Here is a 6,000-nt window from a genome sequence, read left to right as displayed (position 1 = left end):
GGTTTTTGAAAATACATAAAGTGGATCAAGCGGTATATACTGCTCCATAACCTCCCTCTCTCTCTTGAAGATGACGCCGGCGTTAATACTAGGAGTTCATCTCCTTCTCTCACATTCTCTTCTGCCACCTCCTCCATTTCCTTCATGTGAAGGAAACCGTTGGTTTAGCCATGTCTGTCGATAACAGAAAGCGAGGTGGTTTGTAATTAGTCATTACTGAACAGCACGGCGAAGTGCACTTTTCTCTGCCATGCTGGGAATAAGGCAATACTCGTGGGTACACGGCCCAGAGGGGTTTGAAAGGAAGAATAGGGTTTCCTTTCCTTTCCTTTCCTTCCTTTCCTTGGCCCCCCTCCCTTCCCCTCCCCTCTCCTGCTCTTCCCTACCCTTCCCTTCTTCCTAGATTTGTTAATTTCAGAGAGAGAGAACACACAGAGGCAGAGAAGCAGACTCCCCGCTGAGCAGGGAGCCCCGTATGAGGCTGGATCCCAGGACCCTGGGATCATGACCTGAGCCAAAGGCAGACACTTGACTGGCTGAGCCACCCAGGCGCCCCAAGAATGGGATTTTCCTTTAAATCCCCCTCTGTACTGGATTGATTACTGTGCTACTAAAATTCTTTTCCTTCCCAGAACCTCAGACATTGATCTTATTTGGAAATAGGGTCCTTACAGATGTAAGTCGTTGAGATGAGATCCTAGGGGAGGAGTAGGGTGGGCCCTTCACCCAGGGACTGATGTCCTTGTAAAGAGAGGAGAAGAGACACAAGAGACCCAAAAAGAGAACATCATGCGAAGACAGGCAGAGACGGGGGCAGTGCAGGGGCAAGCCAAGGAATACCAGAGATGGCCCGGAGCCACAGGATGCTGGAGGAAGCAAGGGAGGATTCTCTCCGAGAGCCTGCAGAGGGAGCATGGCCCTGCCCACACCTTGATTTAAGACTTCCAGCCTTCAGAACACTGAGAGAATGATCCCCAGGGTTTTAAACCACCTCCTGGGTAGTCATTGGTCGCGGCAACCCTAGGAAACTAACGTACACTTAAAAAGGTTCCACTGGTTGATCCTCCTGTAAACCAACATGTGAGAGTTCCCAGTAGTCCCTTATTCCATACCTTCACCAACCCTAAATGGTATTCTCCTTTTTTTTTTAAATAAACATTTCATTTTGGAATAATATAAATTTACAGTAGAGTTGCCGAGATGGTAGAGAATTCCTGTATGCCCTTCATCCAGCTTCCCCCAAAGTTAACACGTTCCCCAGGAGCATTTGTCAAAACTAAGAAATTCCTGTTGGTAAAATGCTACTAAATGAACTGCAGATCTCATTTGGATGTCACCAGTTTTTCCATTATTGTCATCTTCCTGTTCCAAGATCCAACCCAGGAACTTATGATGCATTTTTTTAAAATAGTTTTTTAAATACATTTTTTTCCAATTACTACCTGGTGGGTGCATTTGAAGGGTTCTTCTGATCTTTTAACAAAAGTTCTAATAATCTTGGGGCACGTGGCTGGCCCAGTCAGTAGAACTTGTGACTCTTGATGTCGGGGTCATGAGTTTGAGTCACATGTTGGGCATAGAGCCTACTTTAAAAAAAAAAAAAAGTTTTAGGGTGCATGGGTGGCTCGGTCGCTTAAGCGTCTGCCTTTAACTCAGGTTGTGATCCCAGGGTCCTGGGATCGAGTCCCATATCAGGCTCCTTGCTCAGTGGACAGCCTGCTTCTCCCTCTCTCTCTGCCTGCTGCTTCCCCTCCTTGTGCTCTCTCTCTCTCTCTCTCTCTATCCGTCAAATAAAATCTTTAAAAAAAATTTTTTTAATGATCTTATATTTGGAAGTATTTCAAACATTCAGAGAAGGACAAACAAGTAATACAAGAGATAGCTATGTTTTATATCATCCAGATTTAATATCACTTAATACCTACAAATCCGAGATTCCTTCTTTGCAATTGCAAATGTAAGAAACCCTGAAAACCAGAAGTTAATGTGAGGCTACTTATAATCCTCAGATTTTACCTAATTTGAAATATTTATGTTTTATTGCAAATCTATCAGTGTGTTTGATTCCAGGGGTGTCCCTAGGTCCCAATGGGAGCATTATATAATGCCATATGCACCATATTACCTTCCTTAAAACCTAGAAAATTCTTAATTTGAAATACATCTGGCCCCAAGAGTTTCCAGTAAGGCATGGTAGATCTCTACCAAATTAGTTTCAAATCTCTTTTCATACAGTGTTTAAGAGAAAAAAAGTCATCACAGAGAAAGCTACTGTCCCACCCATCTTATATGATCTCACTTCCCTACACCCTTCCCCAGAGAAAACCCCCAGCCTGACGCTGGAGTTGATGTTCAATAAACTGGAAAAAAAAAATAATAAAATAAAATAAAATAAATATATATTATGCAAGATAATCATTTACCCCCAAGGAGAAAAATAAAATTATATTTCACCCTCATGTCATACATAAAAATTAATTCTAAAGGGTGCATTTTATGGTATGTGAATAATATCTCAAAACCAAAAGCTATTCTGGGTGATCAAAGACTTAAAAGAGGAAGGCAAATGTGGAAGATATAATATAGGAAAATGTTTTTATACACTTGAGTTACAAAATGACTTCTTTTTTCAAGTATTATTTTTGGGGTGTCTGGGTGCCTCAGTCATTAAGCCGCTGCCTTCAGTGAAGGTCATGATCCCAAGGTCCTGGGATCAAGCCCCACATTGTGCTCCCTGCTTAATGGGGAGTCTGCTTCTCCCTCTCCCATTCCCTTTGCTTGTGTTCCCCTCTCTCACTGTCAGATAAGTAAATAAAATCTTTTTTTTTTTTTTTTAAGATTTTATTTTTCACTGATCTCTACTCACAGCATTGGACTTAAAATCACAACCTTGAGAGCGAGAGTCCCACACTCTACGGACTGAGCCAGCCAGGTGCCCCTGAAATGATTTCTTACATAAGACACAGAATGCACAAACATAAAGGGGAAAATTTGATAATACAACTACATTAAACTACAATAAATTGATAAATACAGCTATATCAGGGGACCACAAAGATATTAAAAGGATGAGCTAGTATGTGGGAGAAAAATACATTTACAGTTATTAGAAGATTATCTGGAATATGTAAAGAGCTTCTGTAAATCAATAAGAAAAAGACAAAGACTTTAATAGAAAATGAACAAAATACTTGAATAGGCATTTCACAGTGGAGGAAACATTAATGCCCAGCAAATGTGCAGGTAATTATCAACCTCAATAATAACTAATGATAATTATATAATATAATATATAATTATATAATAATTAATACTTGCACCAAGAAGATGCCAATTAAAACCACCAGATTAGTAAAAACTCATAAATTTGAGAGCATCAGTAGCAGTCAGGATGTCCTACATCAGGATATAGGACAACCAAAACTGTTTTACACTGTTGGTGAAAAGTGTAATTGCTATAATCTCTTTGAAAAATAATGTTGAAATATCAGGTGATGAAGCACCTGCCTTCGGCTCAGGTCATGATCCCAGGATCCTGGGATGGAGCCCCACATTGGGCTCTCTGCTCAGCGGGGAGCCTGCTTCTCCCTCTCCCACTCCCCCTACTTGTGTTCCCTCTCTGTCAAATAGATGAATAAAGTCTTTAAAAAAAAAAAAAAGGAATGCATGTAGTATGTTTCCAAAAAAGTATGCAAAAAACTAAAAAGAATAATTGCTTAGTGATGTATGTCTATGCAGTCATACTATTAAAATTAAAAAAGCAAGGCAATAAAAGATCTAAAATTCAATGCACAGATGGTTTTGGAAGAGAGGCTAGGGGATAAGATTTGGAAGATTCCATGGCGATGTTTCATTTCTAGAGCAGGGCGGTAGGTAGGTAAGCCGTTGTAGGATTGTGATGATTGTGATTCTTTCTACTCATCATATCTCTTAAAGGCTTTTTTCATATATTTAAATTTCAATTTTTTTAAGAAAGGTGTTTGTTTGTTTGTTTTCCAGGTAATAGAGCTGGGTTCAAACCCTAGCTCCCTCCTTTATAATAAACTGAGAGCGTCAGGCAATTATTTACCTCCCTAAACTTGAGCTTTTCCAACTTTAAGATAAGAGTGCTTGGGTTGGGGGGCCTGGGTGGCTCAGTGGGTTAAGCCTCTGCCTTTGGCTCAGGTCATGGTCTCAGGGCCCTAAGATGGAGCCCTGCATCAGGCTCTCTGCTCAGCGGGGAGCCTACTTCCTCTTCTCTCTCTGCCTACCTCTCTGCCTGCTTGTGATCTCTGTCTGTCAAATAAATAAACAAAATCTTAAAAAAAAAAAAAAAAGAATGCTTGGGGCACCTGGGTAGCTCAGTCGTTAAGAGTCTGTTTTAGGGGGCGCCTGGGTTGCTCAGTGGGTTAAGCCGCTGCCTTCGGCTCAGGTCATGATCTCAGGGTCCTGGGATCGAGTCCCACATCGGGCTCTCTGCTCAGCAGGGAGCCTGCTTCTCTCTCTCTCTTTCTGCCTGCCTCTCCATCTACTTGTGATCTCTCTCTGTCAAATAAATAAATAAAATCTTTAAAAAAAAAAAAAAAGAGTCTGTTTTAGAATTAAAAGAAAAAAAGACTCTGCCTTGAGTTCAGGTCGTGATCTCAGGGTCCTGGGATCAAGTGCGGCATCAGGCTCCCTGCTCAGTGGGAAGTCGGCTTCTTCCTCTCCCTCCCTCCGGGCTCTTGCTCTCTCTCTCTCTCTCTCTCTCAAATAAATAATAAAATCTTCATAAACAAATAAATAAGTAAATAAAATCTTTTAATACAATAAAATAGGAATGCTCTGCATTATGCAGAGCAACTGTCATAGAATAAAAAGAAAGGGAGAAGATAAAGCAAATGTGGCAAAATGTTAATTAGTGAATTTTTTTTTATAAAGATTTTATTTATTTATTTGACAGAGATCACAAGTAGGGAGAGAGGCAGGCAGAGAGAGAGAGGAGGAAGCAGGCTCCCCGCCGAGCAGAGAGCCCGATGCGGGGCTCGATCCCAGGACCCTGGGATCATGACCCGAGCCGAAAGCAGAGGCCTTAACCCACTGAGCCACCCAGGCGCCCCTAATTAGTGAATTTAAGCTGACACTATGGTGGTAATCATTTTGCAAACTGTATCAAATCATCACATCACGTAACTCAAACTTACACAATGTTATCCGTCAGTTTTATCTCAATAAAGGTGGAAAATTGGTGAGGGGAAAAAAAAAACGGTGAGCCTTTGACTACAAACCTGATTTCTTAACCCTTTAGATGTGACTTCCTAAAAGATACTTTTCAAAATTTTAGTATTTAAGGGGTACCTGGGTGGCTCAGTCAATTGAGCATCTGCCTTCAGCTCAGGTCATGATCCTGGGGTCCTGGGATCATGATCCCTGTCAGGCTTCCCACTCAGTGGAGGGTCTGCTTGTCCCTCTCCCTCTGTCCCTCTACCCACTCATGGGCTTCTCTTTCTCTCTTAAATAAATAAATAAAATCTTTTTAAAAAATGAAATAAAATGTTTTTATTTTTTCTCTTAAGACTGTATTTATTGGGGCACCTGGGTGGCTCAGTGGGTTAAGCCTTTGCCTTCAACTCAGTTCACGATCTCAGGGTCCTGGGATCAAGCCCCACATTGGGCTCTCTGCTCAGCAGGGAGCCTGCTTCCCCCACCTCCACCGACTCGTGATATTTCTCTCTCTGTCAAATAAATAAATAAAATTTTAAAAATGTTTATTTGTCAGAGAGAGAGCACAAGCAGGGGGACCAGTAGGCAGAGCAGGCAGAGGGAGAAGCAGGCTTCCTGCTCAGCAAGGAGCCAGATGCAGGACTCGAGCCCAGTACCCTGGGATCATGACCCGAGCTGAAGGCAGACACTGAACCAACTGAGCCACTCAGGCGTCCCAAAATGTTTATATCTGAAAGAGAAAAAGTAACATAGTGGTTGAGGACACTGGCTTCAGCAACAAACAGATGTGGGTTGCGACTTACATTTCCTCATCCCAAA

This window comes from Mustela nivalis (genome assembly GCF_964662115.1).
Source record: "Mustela nivalis genome assembly, chromosome: 8".
Lineage (NCBI taxonomy): Eukaryota > Metazoa > Chordata > Mammalia > Carnivora > Mustelidae > Mustela > Mustela nivalis.
Note: the sequence above shows the minus strand (reverse complement) of the source record.